Here is a 20,716-nt window from a genome sequence, read left to right on the forward strand (position 1 = left end):
ACATTCCTACGGCTGAAAAGGTAGAGGAATCGAGTCGAACAAGTAATTGCTCCCTTCGGCTTTTATGGGGTGATACTTTTCTGCGAATGAACTGATTACGGAATCTCCTTGGGTATGAATGGCTCAATTCTTGAGGATCTGACAACATTCGGTGGATGGTCGAGTGTACGTGATTTGGAAATTCTGTATTGAATTTGGGAAAAGAAGAGTATTTCAACCCCTAAAATTGCCACAGTTTACAAAATAATTATTTATCTAAATTTCAAGCTTCTATTGACCAACACGGAACTAATTAACTGTGTTATTCCACAATTGCCTGCATAACAGAAGTGTATTCACGCATTTACGCCCACCTTGTACGATAACGCGTTCGATTAACCCCTTTACGCACACTGTGTTTTCCAGTCGAGTAACCGGAAAAGGAGCGAAAGGAATCCGTTGTTTTTTATCGTTATCGGTAGACAACGAGGACCGCGAAGAGGACTCCGAGTTACCAACACCTAGGTGAGAACTCGTTACAAGCCTCTGCATTAAGTCTCGGTTGATTTATGCGCCAGTAACCGTGCAACGCACCTGTACGCGGATTTTTCTGATAAATAATGTTCACGGCGAGAAATGAAAAGCGAGGTTCGCTCGTTTTGCATTAGCATTCGCGTCCTTGGCCAGGGAAAGGGAAGTTCGTCGCACTTAAGTCCTGTTGCGTTTCTGGAAAAACAGAGCCGAGGTCTACGTCCCCGACGTTTTATCCGACTGTGTAATAATACGGTTAATTAGAATAATATGCTGAACGGTGCCAGGTGATCATTTAGAAAGGCACCGCTTACGAATGTCGAAGGAACAGGTGGGCGGTGCACTCGTTGCCTGCGTCTTTGAATGATCGAGCAATGGAAAGGTACGCCACGGCCTTTTTAATCCGTCATCGTTCATTTCCAAGCGAACTGCAATACCCTGAGATCACGGGCCGATTCAGCGACGCGCATTCATCAATCGGCTGGATACTGAAACGCGTGATATTCAACAACAACGCTTTTATTCCTCGCTCAACGGTGAAGCGAACCCAACCCTCCATCATGGTGATTTTCTAATGCCTAAGCGAGATCTTGATTAATATTGTGCTTGTTGAGCCACGCGAAAGAAAAGAGCGAACACTGACAAAGAAGGATTAGACCTTTTTGTTACTCTTCAAATTGAGCAGTTGCTAATGGATCTTAAAGATTAAAAGGAGTAACCCTTATTTTTAATTCAACAACCGAGTCTAAAGTCTTATTAATAGGCTTCTGGCAAGTAAAGGGTTGAAAAGAAGTTCAAACGCTTTCTTTCTTTAGTAACCGAGTAATAATACCGATCAAATAGAATTCCAGGAATCTTTCGAAGAATCGATCAGTGGGTTTTTATAGAAGACCCAGACAAAGGGGTTATTGGCACGAGTGGTGCAAAGAACGACTCGCGAACGGAGCGTGTCTGTCGAACGGCAATTACCGCAGAATTGGCACCTCTTAGTACTATTTTAAAGAATTCTACGAATGTGCTCCACCAGCTCGATCAAACTGTGTCAGCTGTCGACTATACGTAACGAATCGATGCCTCGATGTCCATTTAAATGTATCCTAATCGTGTCTCGATTTAACTTTGCGACTTATGTATTTGAAAGTGAGCCATTCGTTAATTACCAAACCTTATCAAGAATTACAAAATTATAAAAGTCATTAATTTTATGAAGTAAATCAGATATATGAGACACTGGCAATCAAAGCGTGTAAACTCTATCCTCCGACTAAATTACCATTTAATTAAATTACAGTCAGTGAAACTTATAAATTGTGTCACGAGTGCGATGCGATATCACAGGCCAGGGTGTTAATTATCTCGTACAGAGAACCGATCAACCACCGTGAAATGTACCTCGATTTTTCATTCTGAACAAGGAAGATTAACGAGGAAGAAACGGTGCAAGAAAGAGACACGAAAATCTGGCAGACGGTGTCTATTCGAAACCGGTAGTCAGCACCGGGCTGACACTTTTGTTCGGTTACTTTAAGGCGATGTTAAGAGGGAGCAAAAGGCATTTGGCAGCGAACACAATCGATCGCATATTCCATCGGTCGTTCTCCCTATAAATATAGATCAGGGATGCCAGGTACATCGCGTCAGAGGCCTCTCTTTGGCGATACTCCATACGACCGTGCTCATCGTGACGACGACCTTTACGATTCAGCCCGAGAAGATAATTATATTGTGCTTCATTTCGGGATACCGTGAAACCGAAGACTCTTTTAACTTTGTCACCCGAGCTGCACCGTACACGGGAAAATCAATTTCTAATACCGATTTCTTCCTTTGATCAAATGTCAAATATTTCAGGCCGTTCGTCGTCTCTGCCGGAAATTGTACAGTACCGAGAAGCGAAGTGCAATACGAGTTTGCCTCTAGTTACATGCTTAGCTAATGCAACTAATTGCACTTGGGCTTCTGCAATTAACGCTTCTTCTGGTTTATGTAAGATCCTGTTATCCATTTATGAACACTTGGGTATAATATTGCATAAAATTAATACAAAATGTTATCTTTTATAATTGTTAACGTGTACTTTTCCTTTGTATCTGATCTTTAATTAAAATAGATTGGTATGTATATAAATACTCAGGATTATAAATAACAAAAATTCATTCATCTTTCCTTTCATAATTTCATTTCTGGAATTACAGTGAAACGTTTTAAAGTGTTCTTAATGTTCGAAATAAAACAGTAAGTACTTGAAGGTAATGGTCTGCACGAATTAGTGGCGATATGTTTGTGCCTCTTTAATTACCGTCGGCCGTGTTATCGTGCCACGTTATTTTCCAACTTGAATAATACCGAAATAATCGTGAATCAGAGAGCCAGTTTGTTATCTTCTAGGAGACACGGCGCCAGAGTGTAGTACCAGCTTGAGAACTTGAAGACGTTCCAATTCGATGAGTAGAACGAACATTGCACTACTCATTTCTTCGTCTGCTATCCTAAATGGTTATTAATCGTATCCTCGAGCTTAATGATTTCATTGCACACCTCCTTGCATAACAGATTTATCGGCAGACTCTTTAACCATGCTACTTCTATGTTGAAAACTTTCTCGAATAAACGTGTGGAATCTAACATGATTTGATGACAGAAGTATTGCAAAATGGCACTCATGGCACATCAATTTAAATTTCAAAATTTACTGCAGATATTTACGGGAACAAAGAACAAACTTCGGTCCTTTAATGAATCAGACATACACAAATTTGAACGTTGAAATAGTGAATGAGCTCGGTGATTGCTAAGTCACAAACATTGTAGTGATTCATAGCTAAGAAAATAGTTATAAGGACAATGAAGAATAATGTCAATATCGTTATCCAGGATTAAAGTCCACCATTCTACCTTGTTTAAATAATCCTCAAATACATTTGAAACTTTCCAATTCTGATGTTTATTCTTTCGGAAGAAGGAGACAAATTAACAGACATCTAGAAGAGCATAAGTAAGATGGGAAGAAGCTGAGACAGAGATACGTTATGTAAATCAACGATAAACTGGCGCCACGGTGCATTCTTTCTCGAAGCAGCAACGAATGCAACCGCGAAGCTAGAAAAATGACTGCATTAACTCTCCCCGAGGATTTATCGAGGCGAGGTAGTCAGGCAACGAAATTACCGTTTCGTTCTTAAGAACTGAAGGAATCCCTCGACTGAGACAGCTCTGTTTACTTATACCGTCGACCTGGCCTGTACTTATAAGTCATTAGAAACATTTACGAGGCACACCATGAACACTGAAACCCAACGAAGAATGTACCCGTTGCGCTACGCAAGGAATCTTTAATCGATGCAAGAAACTGTGTTACTTTGCGCAACGACTCTGCTAAGATATTCGAGTAGAAGCAAGCTCAACGAACGATCGTTAAATTTTAAGAACACTCTTTCGTTAATCCCTATAACGTGAAAAATGTTGAAGAAAAATGAAGAAAATTCTGATATAACAAAAAAGTCATTTGACCAATTACACTCGTGCCATTGAATTTACTAATTAATGCGATATTTAGGAATATTTTTCCCCCTTTTAAATTGTGCTGTTGATGTTCGAACGGTGCATTCTACGCAGGATACGCATACGTAGTGGGTACGTAGCTCTTGGAATAAATCTTGAGCCGTGGGAAGTGGGCTCGCAGGAAAGTTCTTTCTCACATGCACCCGTTAGCGTTCATTGATGCAAAGTTCAAAGAACGAAACACTGAAACGATACTTTAATCCCTAGCTTGTTAAAAGAATTTAATTGAAAACTGAAACAAGGATGTTGCGAGGAGATTCGGAAAAATTATGCAATATTTTCACAAAAACATAAGTAATTTATACCAGTTGCCCATAGAAGGGTTAGATATGGGTTAAATTGCATTCACCAGAGATAATAATCCCAACGTTCACAAGAAAGGAACGAGTTCCAAGAGAACGAGGCTTGCATGCAAATGCACCGAGTACCGATGCAACAAGGAACCAAAACAGCTCGTCACCCATTGCCAAGGGTGCTGCTCCTCGACTCCCGTTATCGAGCGACGAACCAAGCTGCCTACAACGTCCTTGAAGAATTGTGGTTACCTTTCATCTGGCAATCGCGACGACTACCACGACACAATGCAGTGCCATTCTAAGGCGTGTACTATGTATTATAAGGCGCAACGCGTTTCGTCACGGTGTCTGGAACGACTAGCAAGAGGAGAAAGGAAGAGTATCGAATATCTGGAACAAGGTGGGTCGTGTAGGTAACATACAGAGAGGAGAATGGAGTACTCTCCAGTGTCGATTCACGATAAAAGACAGGTGCCTCGATCCTTTACAGCCCGTTATTCTACCTCTGCCCGAAGCCTGACCACAGGATATTCTGAAATTTTAGGCTAACTTTGTCTCACACTTCGCGAGACAGGCTACTCGTTAAAACGTTCACGCGCCTTATCGTCGAACAGTGTTACAAATGCATAAAGGAACTGTATCATTAATCATGGAAATGTGGTTAAGCTAAGGCAAATATCATCGAGATAAATCCGCGACTAAAGAGATCGCAAACTAACCGTGGAAATATTTTCTGGTATTAGAATCAGTGGTAGTACGACTTCCAAGTTCTTCTAGGTTCTCCATTGGAATTGAGAGTACGTAAAGGCCGTTTCGTGTAAATCGGGTTCTTACACAAGGTGGTGCACGTTACCTGATGTAATAAAGAAACACACGCACGTTGGTGCACATACAGCCGCTCACGTAATCGTTAGACGGCTTCCACGCCTCTAAATGTCATTTATACAGGTTACCTGCAATATTGCTGTTGCGTAATTTTTTTTTCCCCCCGTTCCATTGCACGAATACGGAAAACTTTCAGGTGAACAATTTTACTATCACCCGACATGCGCATGGAAGGGACACTGAAAGTCTCGAGAACCGCGGTCGAAACAGCGAGGGCAATTGCTTGGATCGAAAAACAGCGATCGGTGCATCGGTGCATCGGTGCATCAAATGTAACGTTACGCGAGGAAAACATTGAACTTGTCCGGCCCGAATGTTCCGTGAGTCTGCTCCAGATTCTTTCCAGAGGGTGTACCGGTGGACCAGCAAGAAATGTCGTGGCATTCTCGTGCCGTCCTTCACCTCAAGACAGTGGGGAGCAGTAGCCCTCGACCGGGACGTTCGGTCGCGTTTTATTTTCATGCTTTCGGTCGGCGCTCTCGCGCAATTGCATAACGGTCACGCACACGCACTCGCGCACCGATGCATGCATGCATGCACGCACTACCGACACGCATAGTTGCGCGATGCACCGCTGACTTTTCGCCCGCGTTTGTTCCCCGTTGCATAAGAATGCGCCTGTTGGCACCATGCGAACCGAACGAACGGAATATTAACACATTACGGTCCCTCCGCGCGCTTACGGATTGGCAAACTACACGTACGCCCTTGGTGCTGAGAGGGTTAATCCCGCACCTTAACGACGACGGTTCAAGGTCTCGATACCTGACATTAGAGAATTATAAATATTCATGATCGGTTATAATTGATCGATCAATCGGCCGTCGAATCGACGAAGGATCGCGTTTTCACCGGCATCAATCTTCCAGCGAAACAGCAGTAACGATTTGCTAACTCGCACGGTATTTCGCGGGAACACCGTGTTAAAGATCGGCCGACAGAAAATATCCTTGCGTCAACGAGGAAACTAATGACGGCAACCTATAGGCTCGATAATTCGTCGTGTAAACGGCATCAAACGAATCGTTCAGTCACGGTTGTGAACAACTATCGCCCGGTCCCCCGGTTGAGCAATCTTGGATACCAAGCACAGAGACCTTTCGGTTAGGTTCAACGTATGCCGAACATGCAACAACATAACAGACGTAGTGTCCAGTCATAGGGTCAGGTATTCCTAGTGTTACGTAAACCTTGTCTAGTTCGATTTATAGCAAGCATCTGTTGTCCTAATGCCTCCCTTTCTTTCGCTTTCTCCGACGTCGGAGAAAAACACTGCTCGTCAACCTCGGTCTCAATTCCCTCGAACTACTTGTCAACAGTGTGAATCTAGGTGAATTTTTATCGCGTTTCTTATGCACAGCAGGTGTGAAAGCAAGTTTTTCCCTTCATCTTGATCAATAGATCTTTCACTTTTATTTTTATTAACATTTGAATATTAGATGCAAAGTGAATAGTTATTAGGTTGTATTGTATCAGATGACCGACTTCGAGAGAAAGTTTGACACGATTCGATAACATTATAATATTGCAAAAGTAGCACTTGTGCTATATTAATTTGAAGCCTAAAGTTTGAAGAAAGTGACTGAATGTTTCATCAACCAATTTGCAGCTTAATGTTGTCGATTAGCACGTAAGCGATTGGAAGCTGGATATTCGATAGTAAACAACATTGAGCTGTAAATAAGTTAATTTATTACTAATTATGCATTACTTCTATTTACTGCATACGCTACTTAACGATGTATTCGTGAGAGATCACCTGACAAGCTAACAGCTATTGCCAATTTTCTTCAAAACACTTCCAACGTGATTATTCGATTAAAATACAGTCCATTAAAATGTGACAACTTCGTCTGGCACATTATCGACTGCATCATAGCAGTTCGAGGTAGTTTCAAGGCGGCAGAAAGGTGCGAAATTGCATAATCATCGACGCATAGCGGTACACTGCTACCTGCAATGACTCAACTATCCTTCGAAAAGTAATAGTAAATGCTACGATAACGAGTTACCAAAACGAAAGATTCAAATAAGAAAATTAAACGTGATCTGTCACGTACTCGCCAGAAACCGTAAGCTTTATTTGACACGCTCGAAATGAAGCTAGGGTATGCTAGACATGTTCCGTAAAAGTGCATAGAAATCTTACGATTCGTTATGCACGTTCTCCATTGTATGTTAAAACATATAGTTAGACCGTGTCGTGAACAATTTTCAGAGCTTAAGAAGTTTCTAAGCGTCTGTGAAAATTTTAAATTAGACAATGCTTATTCGTTACGACAGCGATGGGCAATGAGTTTCTCAATTTGAAAATTGAAACCCACCGACGAGAATGTCGGCTGAAAGAGGATGCATTCCAAGAGGAAACGCAAGAGATACGTGACATCAGCTAGACAGCGACTTCCGACTCTATTTAACTGTACTCTCTATGCACTATTTAACCGACACGAGTCTAGCCTCGCGGATTGCAGCTCGCTCTGCACTCCATGCAATTCCACGTTCCAGATTTGTCGTCGGAAGGGTCGTGTGTACATCGCGTCTAACGTGTCTCGTTTCATTCGGCTGCTGAAGAAACGGGCCGTGGGTTTGACGTTAAAAGCGACGTCTTGTTGAAAAGCGCTAACTGTCAGCGTGTGGCAGTTACTCTAACTGTGCCTCGCGGTACTTACGTAGAAATCAACCGTTCCGGCGAGGCATTGTCATTTTTCTCGGTTGCCCCTCGTGTAATTTACGTCGAGGACAAAAGAGGAGGATTCCTCTCGTGCATGCCGTCGCGACCTCCGCAGATTCCTCGACGCGGAACCAAGACGAGACGAAGAAACACGCGAGCGCGCGAGCGAACGCACGAGGCGCAACGTCAGATGCATGTGCCGTGACTGCGACGAGAAGCAGGTGCATCCATGTCGTGGACTCGTGCCAACGGTATCGCGTGTGTATGCGTTTTTGCACCTTAAGGACCTCGAGGACGAGGTCAATGACACCTTAGTATCGTGGACGATGACGACACCCATCCACTGGACCGATTATTTCATCCGATCGTCTTTCAGATTCTGGGACACGTTCAACCAGCTCGCCTAACAGCCTTCCTCGTAAGGTTTCTTACCAAGGATATTTTCTGTCTCATTTTTTTTTGTCTTCAACGTCAAAGTAGACGAGTGGATTTTGTGTCAGACTTAATAACATAGTACTATTTCAATTATTTGCTAATTTTTACTAATTTCAATATAGACTAACAAGGGGAACTACCCAAGTGTTACACTCGCTTATTAATGAAACTTTGCCAGCTTGTAGAGCTCGTCGAGCTGAACACGCCTATACCCCCTTTTGGGGACAGACGGCTAATTGTTTAAAAGATATTAACAATTACAGTTAGTTACTCCTTACATTCTGAAGTATGACAAACTCACACATACAACTCGCAATCTAGAGATCCACGGTTCAAATCCTTGGTTCCCAATATTATTTTTTTTTTTTAATGATAATTTGTCTCTTTTTGAATAACTATTACATAAAAATTATCATAAAAAAAAAAAAAAAAAAAAAATTGTTGGGAACCAAGGATTTGAACCGAGGACCTTCAGATTGCGTAACACACGACTCGTAATCTAAAGGTCCTTGGTTCAAATCCTTGGTTACCAACATTTTTTTTAAATTTTTTTTTATGATAATTTTTATGTAATAATTATTCAAAAAGAGTAGGGAACAAACAGCAAAATTTGTCAGGTGTTTTGAAATAACAATCGGCGATAATTATTAATCACCGAGAGCAGGTTTACATACACGGTAAGTACATCATGTTCCACATCGCTTCCTCCAGCTGTCCTCATTTGCCACTGGCTCATTTTCAACGTTTTCTCAGCTCTTCCGTCATGCATCGAGACAATTTATTGGCGTACGAATGACATTAATTGTGAACGCTGTTACGTTTCTGCCAAATTTACTGACATTGAACGATGAATAAGCGGGTCCCGTGACACTCTGACAACCAACACCTACGGCCTGCTTCTTCTGATCTCGCGTAGGATGATCACCTCGGTAAGAATGCATTCCAACGTCCCAATGACACACGAATTTATTATTTCGAAATTTAATTAAACCCACGCCTTAGTCTTACGGTTGCTACACATCAACAATTCTAGTTTTCAATTGAATCGTCAAATGCCAACTCTTTATCACCGTCGAGTCTAAATTGAATTTATATTTAACATTTTAATTTTGTTGGACAACGGCTTTCGAAAATCCTTGCAAATTTTGATACGCTCTGTTTAATTAATATATATAGTCGATGAATGAATACTTGACGGTATACTTCATCTCGTGAATCCAAGATTGAACAAAGAAAAGAATTATTTTCTAGCCCGCTCGTGTGTATCCTCGAACGAATTGATCAAAAATGCGCGGCGTGCTGTGTCAACCACAGGAAGTGTATTTTGAATGGGCAGGAAGAGTGCAGGTAGGTGAAATCGTTGCCAGTTGAAATGGGTGAAAACAAGATTTGAGAAGGTACGGAAAGGCAAGTTGGTACGTGTTCGAAGAGTTAAGCAGGTCAGTTGGAAATAAGCGCAAAGGCTTCTGGCAACTGCCAAAAGGTTTAATCGTCCGCGAATCGCATTGTTGCAGTTCCTTGAAATGTTTTAAGACTTTCTCGGTTCGACAAATCGACAATTCAGATCTCTGAGCATTGTGCTACCTTACTTTCGTGCACCCAAGAAAACCAAACCAAAGATTGGACAACAGAGATAGTGTTACGAGTGCAATTTGCAAAGAAATTTAGGCCTTAATCAAACTTTAAGCCATTTAAAGCGCAACTACTTATTATTTTAATATCTAATATCACTCACAATTAAAATTTCAATGGAATTTCAGAGACGCTTCATTCAGGCGTAAAAATTGTAATTAATGCCGACGAGAGAACATTGAAACGCGTGAAATCATTCGTTCCAGGATCCTGGAATTCTAATAAACGTTTACCATATCGAAACTATGCCGCCTTTCTAACCGTTGGAATGCCACAAGAAAATTGTACTCGCTTAAAATCATGAAATGTATAGTTGTCGATCGCTACGAATCGTTTGTCCGACTGTGTCTAATCAGACTTTAATCGGTTCTGAATTAAATCCAGATTACGATTAACCGTGTGCAACACGCTTTCACTTCTATGAATGAGAAACAATTACGTTATATCCGGAACGAATCAAAATTTGTTACAAGGCATATTGAAATGCTGACTATTGAAAGTAGAAATATCAATTCGTTGAAATCCAATTGGTTTTACCATCGTTACACGACAGAGCAGACTATTGTGAACTATTGCCACCGGATATCCGATGCTTCCTGTACAATTCTATGCGATTCATTGTCCTATTATTCTATAAAGCTTGGGGAAGCCTGGCGATTGCACTCGCGAAGCGCTTCAAATTCAACAGTAAAATCCTACCTCCTGTTATATTTTCAAAATCGTACAAGCATATTTAATTAAACAGACACACTGCTCACGGCTGTTACATTGAATACATTAACGTTAAAATGAATTTTAGAGGGGTACAACAGTTGCTTGTATGTACGTATCGCTGTTAAACTCAATTTACACGAACGAACACAAGTTCTTGCACCAATTCACCGAGCTCCAGTCATATTCATAATCATGTCACGTTTCATGGTATAAAGGTGAGGCAAGCACCTGTTACTTTGATAAATTATTCCCTCCACCGGGATCCTATCGTCTGGGTATTACGTACGATGGAATTTTTCGACCTCAAGAATCCGACGAAGCATCCTAACGACCGTCTCCCTGTTATTGATTGAAATGCTCCCCACAGATTCAACGTTTCCACAGAGGATTCACCCCATCGGACTACAGTTCTGCGAGAAGTCTTCGCAGATTATATCCCTCGAGCAAAAATTAATGTTTCTCCTCTTTGCGGTTCAATTTTCTGCAGCATTTTTATTTGTTTTCTTGGAAAGGAAAATTTAAAAAAGAAACTGCTGAAGTATTTTTCACGAACATTTGCTGACACGAGTACCTAACGTGTTGTATTGATCGTGATACTTCACATCTGACGTTCGTAAGGGGGATTCACCCTCCATACTTATGTATTAGTTCAAGTGGTGTACAAAGTTAGGAAGGGTGGCATATAATGAGAGAAGAATATCGTGTACTATTTACAAATATATACCCTTCCTTTCCTCTGATACCCAATGTAAAAATTTAAATACTAATTTGCAAATAAATCATATCATAAAGAGCTGCTGACGTTAATTTAAGCACGAGGGTGAACAACAATGCACTGTATGCAACGTGCATACATTATCTGCGAAAAACCTACGCAGTTTCCTAAAGGCTGCTACGATCCCGTAATTTCTCTCATTAGCATTTTTCTACGGTGTAAGGAGATCTAAGATTTTGTCAGCGTTTTATTATATCTTAGCCTTACTTCTCACGCTACTCACACGAGTACTTATGAAAAGGAAATCCTTTGAGAGCGGTACACTTACCGCGTGGGAGACTTTTTTTATGTTATAACGCGTTTTCATAGTATGAAAAAAGAAGAAAAACGAACAAATACTGTTCTTATTTCAATAAAATTGATATGATTTTTAAAAGATTAAAACGCCAGTGACTTGGAAATTTAAAGTAACGTTCTAACGAAGAGGTGGAGAAGGTTCAAAGCAGCCTTTGAAACCGCGCTAACCGCGAGGAAATGAAAAAGAAAAGTGGTTAGAACTTGTGGGTGTGAAACACGACGGGGAACACTGTTTGCACGAAACGAGGAAAAAGACACAGGTTACAAAGATAACGCTGCAAAGAGGACAGTACGCGCCACACCTTTTCTCCTAACAACTCTTTCAACTAAGGTAACACTTTTCTATGGAACATCGAGCAAACGTGTATTTCTTGCATTCCATGAAAAATTTTCCAGAAAATAGAATTATTTCATTTATTATACCGTCGTAATTAAATTCGTGATCTATAGTTTTATCAAAGTCTTAATTTTTAATAACGATCCGTTTAATTATTTCTGCGAAATTTCGTATATAATCTACTGCTGTAAAGTGGGCTAATTAAAAAAAAGAACACGGTTAAAATCAACACTGGAACGAAAAAGATACTAAATTAAAGGAATACGGGCGGAGAAATATAAATGTGAGACATAGATGCGTAATTTTGGAATGACTAGACGCATCCAAGACGCCCTAAAAATTAGTCACGCCAACAGTAATAACAAACATGTTTTTGCTACAAATAGAAGAATTCTTTTCTTCTATTGATTACCGGCTATCATTCGATGCGATCACGATCGAAGTGCAAATTTCACGGAATGTCTCGACGGTATCGATGCCATTCGTTCCGGAAGATCCGTCGAAAGAATGCAATAAGAAACCACGCTGCGAAAGAAATGCACGAGGCTGTTCACACGAGAAACACGAGAGAAAAAAATCTCTTGCTGCAATAACACCACAACGAGGACACCGTACGTATAACGCCTTCTTCGTCAAGGATCTCCTCAACTGTATCTCGTTAATTTGCACCATGACAATGTGCGTGTATGGAAATTTCCATTTTGCCTTCTGATCCATCGGCATTTTAATTATCACAATGATTCAGCGAGAACGAAAGTCGTATCATTCTAACGGATAACTATGTCTAATTGCAACAAATTGGAAATGAAAGTTTATTTACTTCCTGCTCCGGATATTTTACAATTTCGTTCGCAGAATGCGGTCACCTATGTCCCGCCTTCGTTTTCGGGTTGAACCGGATTAAACACTCGCGATAAGATTCTAGATTAAAGACTGACAAGACGAAACAGATGTACCCAAGTGTATACATTGCGCAAATGTAATGACTGGCGTCATTAACAAGTGTTAGACGTCTTAAAACAGATCAAACACAGTCTTGTGATATTTGACATTGGAAACGTTTGAGCTATTTTAGCGAAACATAAGTATTCAACGGTATTTCAACTAAAATTAGATTTATCAGTTTCCTACACTAGGAAATAATATTTCATAATTCTAGATAAATTCCACCGAGGAATGCTAAACAAAAATTCCACGTCTTCTGGTATTCCTTAACAGTACTAACGATAAGTTTCTACACAATGTGAATGCACGCAGGTACCATAAATGGGACACGGTTGGAAAGAAAAAAAAAATGGAATCGTTAGGTTTAGAAAGTTGGCAACTTTCATGAATGGACAAAGTTATGATCGACGAAACTTCCATTGATTTCCCACTTAGCGAAGTTACAGATGCAGTCAGGTGCATCCAGCGGATCTTACGATTCCGTTCGCTTGGGATGCGCTCCAGAGAAAGTCACGGTAGATCGAGCAACGACTACCGTGCAATTTAATAGACCGTTCGAAAGTCAACGTTTCCGTGGACACAAAGCACGTCGGTGCTCTCTTTAACCTGAACACTCTGAAACCATGAAAACTCTTTGATCCTTGCTTTAGTCCCGCTTCGAAAATATCTATCATTAAGACCGCTGAAATTTGTTCAAAGTGACCGCGTGTTAAACGACGTGACTCTTTGCAATCCACAATTAGAAATGACCTGGTTTTTCAACTAACGAAACACTGTCAAATCATTCGAATTCTATTTTAGAATTTAATATCGTTACAAAAATTAAGAATTACAGTAACAGATAATAATATGTAAAATGAAGCTACACCAAGCTACACCATTCAAGAAGTTAAACAAGAAACTTTCACGTTTCATGTTTTACAATTTCATTACAGTTCAATTTGTAAATGGAGGCAAAAAGCAACGTCGTACGTCTACTCGCGAATATTCGCGTATAATAGATGTTCCAGACATGTTTTCCGTTTCGAGCGTAGGCTTTGGAAGAGAACAGGGAACACAATTCCCATTGAACTGTGTTAGAGACTTCAACTATGGTGGCGCCTACGGATGAAACAATAGACAAGTTTCTGTCACATCAGTCTATACGTTCGAATCCTCCTACATACATATATTCTATATGCTTTCAAGTAGCTATGGCCTACGTTTCGAATGTCTGTCTGCTGGTACAATGGAGCAACAATGATCTTGCGAACCTTAACCCTCTCAAGATGAAGGCTGAATCATTTCAAAGTTAACGTAGAGTCATTTAAATGAAAGAACAACTAAAATTTCTGTACACACCAAGGATATTTCTGACTCTTATCGACATTCCTCACTTATCCACTTAATTTAATCCCGACTGCAACATCCATATAATTCCATCAGACAAAACCATTACGATGCAAATCCATTAAATCTTATTAGTTCCAAATGAGAAATAATCTGACCACCCCGTTCCAAAGTCCCCCATTCAAGGTCGAAATAATTGTCACAAATGATCTCCATCGCTGTCGTCAGCTCTAGATCTCCCAATATCCTTAAACGAATCGTTCTCGATAGTGGATCAAGCATCATCCTTGGACGTCAGCAACCGTAACTCGGTCTCTCGCAATAAATACCTTTCTCATTACCGCGGCTCGTTGCATCGATGCAACGAAATGCATCGCTCGTCACGGCGCGTCCTCGAGGGTTCTATCTCGAGGTGAAATCGCGCGTTTACAATCGCGATTGATCTTCCGACTGCTGCGAGATTGATTAATAAAAACGAGACAAACAGACTCGGGATGATTCACGAGGAAATTTTGCAACGTCACCTTCGAACCGATCCTTTGTCTCGCTATCACGGACTACAGGAAAAGAACCTACGACACCATTACGCGGTGTCCTGACTAATTCGTTACCACTCTTGTTAGAGCTTTTTACGCGTTAACGAGTGTCTGGAAGCACAAGGAGAACTTTGCGTTCTCCTGGTACGTTGCGCTACGGTCACCGTCGTGCATCGACCTCCTCTGGTCTACTTGGACGAACCTAAGTAAATTTATTAAGTCGATAGGGCTCCCGTCCGCCGGAAAGTATAATAACCGTAAAGCAAACAGCGACCAATGAACCCCCTCAGTCGTGTTACTGAAGATAATCTATTTCTCTGTACATTTGTTCTCGAGAACCGAGGTTCGTGTATATCATAGCAGAGTTTATGTTAAAATAAAGAAACTTAAGAAATTTCAAATGGTTTCCATTTGTTCTAATAGAATGTATCAATGTCTCTACAAACTTTTATACCATCAGTGTTTCTGATGCACACTCATCAATTAGCTTGCTAATTAGAAACCTCAGAATTGACACTGCAGATGTGTTCGATAAGGATCTACCTTGCAATTAACGAGTAGTTCGTATATTTTATCTGAACGAGCTGCAAATTGCAACAAGCCGAGAACAGAGAAGACAGATTAAGAGCAAACTATAGGATGGCACGATATCTGCTTTCTAAATTTGTATCAAACGGCGTCACTTTCACCGCCTGAATCGATAAATCGCAGGATGTAATTCATTGGTCTCTGTAAGAGAAAAGCAAGTATGATCGAGGATTTTTCGTAACCATTTCAGCTGCTAAAGCGGTCTGCGAGGATCGATCAGTTCTAAAATCGAGTAGTCGATCGGTTGGTCTATTACGGTAGGAAGAATTCAAGACTATGGAGCTATGAGATTAGAGCAGACGATCTAGGTTCTGGTATCAAGCTATTTCGCCATAACTACTTGCTGTATATGTACAATAGTCAAACTTTGTATCAGGCTTTCAATCGTAAGCCTTTCCCTACGTCACGTCAGGTAAAATCGAGGAAGAGAGCGGAACTGACATTTTCTCGATCAATCAGGAAGCAAATTGGTGAAAATTGTCATCGTGGTTAACCGTATTACAAATCGTTTCTCATCGATAACTCCTAACCAGCACAAGATGAACCCTCAATATTCTTGAAAAAAAAGTAACTTTATTTACCGCTGCGAAGTCACGTTCCTTGCAAGAGTAATATTTAATCATTCGTGCCTGAAGGGGTAAACATTTTTACCACCAACGAAATACGTTCAACAACATGAGAAGTGCTTTCGTTAACTCTTTTAAATTCCTCTCCAAAACAACACTAACAATTCCCATAAGAGTATGCATGTTAAAACATTGAAATTAATCGAGCAAGTAGCTGCCACTTCATGAAACTCCCAAAAAGATCACCGCGAAACCTAACGAATCCATCAAAATTATGCCACGTGCCATAAATATGGTCCGTCATAATTACCAGCTCGAGGGGTTAATCATGATATATATCTCGTCCCGACGTGGAATAATCTCTCGGTGCTTCGCAAAGACCAAACGACGGACGGGTTACAAAGTATGCAACAGCGAAAGCTCGCCGAAACTTGCGTCACGGGAAATCCTGTTCTCCATCCATCCACGCGGATTCAACCCTAATGCATCAGCACAGTGAAGATGTACAAGTTCAGGTTTATCCAGAGTTCTCTGGGACGTTGTAACGGCACTCGAAACGTCGCTCCTCCGCGTCTCTCTCGTTTCGTCTCCTCCGGCAAGGCTTTTCTACGTGGTCCGCGCTCGACGTACGCACGGGGCACGCACATCCGTTCACCTACACGCTCGTAAACACGGAGCACCTCGACGACCGGTTTAATACGGCACCCAACAAACACGCGTCGACAAACGACAAACGGTATACACGTACAAGAGAGCTTCCTTGGGTTTCGTAAAACCCGCGTGTTTCGCCTCCCTCTGCCTCGGTCGAACCCTTTGGAGGACGGTTTTCAAAGGGAGAACAGAGCCAGAGGGAGCGGCGAATTTACGAGCGAATCGGCCACTGGCAAGTTTTTAAATTATTCGGAAGCCAGAGGGATTCTCTGGAAGCTGAACCCTACGAGCTCGTTCTTTATTATCCTGCAGGTATCCCGGGTTTTACTATTTCTTTGTTTTCGAGGGTCTTTGTTATTTTTCAAAAGCGTAGAGTTAAATTCAATGTTCGAAAAGTAGTTCACGGACGTCGAGGAATGTTTAGGCATAGGCGTGGTCGGTTAAAAGCTTTCTTGTTTATTTCGTTTATTCAAACGCAATTAAGCAAACATGTTTCGAAATAAGAACGCGTAATGATTGGTTCAATATGCAAAATTAATACGGGGATCAATTACGTAGCAGGAATCAACGATGCATTCAACGTGCTACGTATCGGAGATTTTTAGGGCAACAAATAAATAAAACGTACGCGTTGGAACGTTTCAGGTTTACCCGACGATTCGCGATAGTTTTACGTAACATTTACCTACAACTATTCACCGGCAATGGCAAACGGTACATCGGTTCGACGAATATTCATGATTCCTTCGTGAGCCAGGAGATTACAAAAGCGTTTCGTTCGATTAAAGTTTAATGAGAGAGCACGTTTCCCTCGAAACCGCAATCTGGTTGCAAGACTGCCAAATGAATTGTACGGAATGACGATTAAAAAATGCCGCTGCTGGGTTTAAAATTAGTCCCTGCCAACGGTACTTCGACCGAATCGGTTGCTGAAATAATTGTTTCCACAGTCTAGTCACGATCCATTTTTAACTCTAGTGAAATTTTAAACCGGTCGCAACATCCGCCGAAAATCCTTCTGGTTTATTTTCTGAATGCAATGCGAACGTGTGTTGTATATTACGATACCAAAGAATTTTAACTCACGGATAATTAAAAGTACAAATAATAATTTTATATACCCAATTACAATCAAGAGAACAAATACACGTTTCAGGCCTTGAAATTTGTAATCAACAAGGTTCTATTTATTGTCAGGAACTTCTTACTCAGAATCATTGCCGATGTCTTATTTCAGAGAAACAAAACGCCGTAATTGGACATAGCTTCGGCTATATTTCTCGCGTTTTGTTTGCGGATTAGTCAGACAGTGACTACGTGGGGTGCCCTACGAGACATCTTCTGAATCATTCGCGGAGCCCGAAAGTTTTAGAAGCTAGTTTTAGACGAGCGTCTCCCACGGGGTGCACCTCGCCGGAGGATTTAAACGGTGTTTACCACGCGACAAAGACACTTGTGACTAACAAGTGGATACGTAAGGCTCGCTACAAGTATGTAACTCTTGTACACGTTGCTTCGCTCGGGTAAACAGACGAATTTAAACACTCGAAAGGATATTGCGAGGCGTCTCGATAACTTATCTTTGCGTCTGCAAACGCTGCAGTTTCGATGCGATAAAAAGAGTACCGGGGAATGCATCGTGGTAAACACGAGGATCATTTAATCATCTGCAAATTGATTCTCGGAATTCTGATTTATTGCGATAAGATTATATACTTCTACACGTCGACCCAGCGAAAAAATAAAAAAATTTTCAAAATTTGCCTCAAATAAAAAACAATTAATCAGCAAACCTCTGTTTGCAAATGAAAGAGTAATATTTTGGAATCGTTGACGCTATTTGCAGTTACTTCCTGGATTTTTCGCTAGGTCATCACGAATAACAAAAGTAACAACGTAAATGATTGCAACGATCGGTTGAAAGTAAGCAGTGCTACCGTAATTTGCTCAATGTAGCACTGCAGACCGCAACAAATTAGCGTAGTCTACTAAAGCAACTAATATACAGTTGGAAGACAACAGTGTAAAGGATGAAATACACGGTGACGAGAAATGAAAATGGATCCAAGAGACGTTAATAAACTATGCTCTACACACCGTTCGCTATGTTTCTCAAAATAACGAAATTCAATTGGAAATTCAGAGAAAACAGACTGCATGTCTGTCTGGGTGAATTACACCCGGCACCCTGGCAAAATATAAACAATACTCCGTTGAAAAGTGTCCAAGAGGTGAATGTAACGATTTGGCCGGACCGGCGGAATAACGTTTCGCATAATTTTGGGACTGAAGGTAAACCGTCGTTTAAGTGTCAACGGGTACTTTAGCAGAAAATTTCGCACGATCTCGTGTTGGTTGTCACAAAGGGTGGCCACGGTTTAACAGGGTAGACGCAAAAACGTCTAGCGTCACGATTTAAACGGCCATCCATTATAGATCACAGACTGTAATCGGCCATCAGTGCGTACCTATTTCGTTTGAATACTCTGAACATGGCTCCGATCGATAAATATACTCTCTATTTCCGGCATCTCTCGCGAGGCGTTAACCTCCTTCTTTCCTCCTGTCCGCCTCTAAATCATGCTATCCCATTTGCTAAGCTAAGTTTCTTTAAGCTGTGGCTACGAGCAAACTGCTTCCTACACTTATCTTTTCGTCCAAACGAAACAACCAAGAGTTGACGTTACGAGAGTACACAATATCGAACGGTTGAGAATCGCTATCTGAATTGGAATCTTCGACGGATGCAACACGAGTTCCAGAAGCAGTTCGAATTACCTGCACAGTAGGTAAACTGGTATATGCGATCAATTATACGACTGTTTTGAGATGATTTCGTTTCGAAGATTCCCGAGATCGGATTCGGTTCGCTGACTTCGAATCGTTTTGTAACTACACCGTTTTAGAAACGATTTTAGCGATTGCGATTACGCCATTACGAACTACGGTCGCACGAAGCGCGACTCAAGGATCCGCTACGATTCTGTTTACGCGACGCGACGCGACGTTTCGTAGGTTAGTTGATTCCAGGATCGGAGCAATTTTTAAAGCGACAAGTATTTAAATGAATCTACCTTTGATAGAAGATCCCGTTGCGGGACGTCGAGTAATCCACAGGGATGCAGAGGGTAGAAATCCACAAACTGAACAGCCTCGTCGTCAAGGAAGTTTGTCCACCAACAATACGCACTGACCGTACGCGATGATAGCACGAGGGGATTACTGATCACTGAAGGGATTATTTTGTTTGACACGAGAGAAAAAGAGAGTGAAAGAAAAGCGTGTACGCAGCCACCTACGAGGACGATTATTGCAAACAACAGAGACGAACGAAGTTAACCGAATGAACCGGCTTACCGTGAAGGACTGACGATGCGATTCGATTACTGCGTGCTCTGTCCCGCAGCCTCTACGCTCGGCTCTCCGCGGTTCCATTCGGCGCTACTCGGCTATCTTCGGCTAACTTCGACCTTTCCCGACTCCCGCGCCAGGATACCGGTGTGCGAAAAGGAAAAACGGTGAACAGTAATGGCGGGAGTGAGACGTAGTAAAATACATAGGCTGGCCTCTAGCTCGACAACCTCGACGAACTTTTGCTCAGGTCGAGGCCGTACGATCGTTTCTGTTTTCGTGCTGGAATTAAAGAACCTCCTTCGGGATCGACCCAATGATAACGTAAAATGCATCATCCCGTACTCCAGTGTTACGCAACCGACGCTTTCTCGTTGCGTATACAGACAGGCAGCGTGGGACAACTACGATGCAGGCAAGTGTAAATATTTGTATGGCCGGTTGGAATTTAATGATCGATAACATGAAAACTCGTAGTCGATAAGCTCATTAGGAAACTATTTTTCTATGACACACGAAGCTACGGGTCACTGAATTAGAACTTTGATCTTCGATCGAATTGAAACGCAATTGGTGCGTCCATCGTTTGTTTCCAATTCATTGGCGGTTTTTTTTTGTAGTTAGTTTCTAAACATGT

At 41.4% G+C, this 20,716-nt stretch overlaps 1 protein-coding gene across 5 annotated transcripts in view; it reads right to left on the reverse strand.

Moving 5' to 3' along the window:
• Positions 1-20,119, reverse strand: part of smash (smallish) — an 85,012-nt gene extending 64,893 nt beyond the window's left edge. For 3 of the 5 annotated variants that reach the window (XR_004580507.2, XM_034316531.2, XM_034316532.2), the window contains exon 1: positions 19,803-20,118. The gene's annotated coding sequence lies outside the window, so the exon portion shown is untranslated. Of the gene's footprint in view, positions 1-19,802 lie in introns of all 5 variants that reach the window. The other 2 variants (XM_034316534.2, XM_034316535.2) reach the window with 2 other exon arrangements.
• Between the last annotated feature and the right edge of the window lie 597 nt (positions 20,120-20,716).

This window comes from Osmia lignaria, chromosome 16 (assembly GCF_051020975.1).
Source record: "Osmia lignaria lignaria isolate PbOS001 chromosome 16, iyOsmLign1, whole genome shotgun sequence".
In the NCBI taxonomy this organism is placed as follows: domain Eukaryota; kingdom Metazoa; phylum Arthropoda; class Insecta; order Hymenoptera; family Megachilidae; genus Osmia; species Osmia lignaria.